This window comes from Physella acuta, unplaced genomic scaffold (assembly GCF_028476545.2).
Source record: "Physella acuta isolate Inbredline_101_S28 unplaced genomic scaffold, ASM2847654v3 ptg000521l, whole genome shotgun sequence".
NCBI classification, from domain to species: domain Eukaryota; kingdom Metazoa; phylum Mollusca; class Gastropoda; family Physidae; genus Physella; species Physella acuta.
This window is the reverse complement of record NW_026732040.1, coordinates 66,456-67,184: the sequence shown is the minus strand read 5'-3', so window position 1 is coordinate 67,184 and position 729 is coordinate 66,456. Positions and strand designations below refer to the sequence as shown.

The following is a 729-nucleotide window of genomic DNA, read 5'->3' as shown; positions in this document are numbered from 1 at the left end:
AAAAAAATTACCCCCCCCCCATAAGACGATCCTGGCTACGCCACAGTATTATATTACTAAAACGTGTCACGCACCATGACACACATAGGTCACCAGTCACAGGTTTATGTACAACAGGAGACGAGTAGACAATACAATGACTAGGATGTTTACAAAGACTGACGTGTACAGTGATATAGGGGATCAATCCACACAAATGTTGAAGTTTAGACCCTCGAGCCCCACCTTTATGATCCCACTTTATCCCCTCGCCAGGCTTTAATCCACGTATTTTGAACACAAGAACGGAGGATTTAAAGTAAGTATAAATAACCTTAATCGCCCGCCTCCATAGCTCAGTGGCTAGAGCATTGGTCTTGTAAACCAGGGGTCGTGAGTTCAATCATCAATGGGGGCTGAATATTTTTTTAAGCGATTCGCTGCTCCAACTTTAAAAAAAAAATCTGCTAGTTACCACATAGTCTACGCGCTTGGGGCTAAAGCCTAGACGCTACAGAGGTCCGTGTGTGAGCAAATGTGACCACGCCGCCCTGGAGACCAGTCGCCCATTTCAGGCTACTCTGACTGAGTTAAAACTTTGCTCCTATGTTAATTACTCTATGTTAACCTTCATGCATTAAAAGTTAAATCATTGTTACACCTTTTGCACTGAGTTTATTATTGACTCATAATTTTAAACCATTTCACTTGGCCGAATATTGATGAGTGTTTTAATTATGTTTAAGTTTG

At 41.6% G+C, this 729-nt stretch overlaps 1 non-coding gene across 1 annotated transcript; it reads left to right on the top strand.

Moving 5' to 3' along the window:
• Positions 1 to 324: 324 nt before the first annotated feature.
• Positions 325 to 397, top strand: Trnat-ugu (transfer RNA threonine (anticodon UGU)). Its single transcript has one exon. It is a non-coding gene; the product is annotated as a tRNA-Thr (tRNA).
• Positions 398 to 729: the final 332 nt, after the last annotated feature.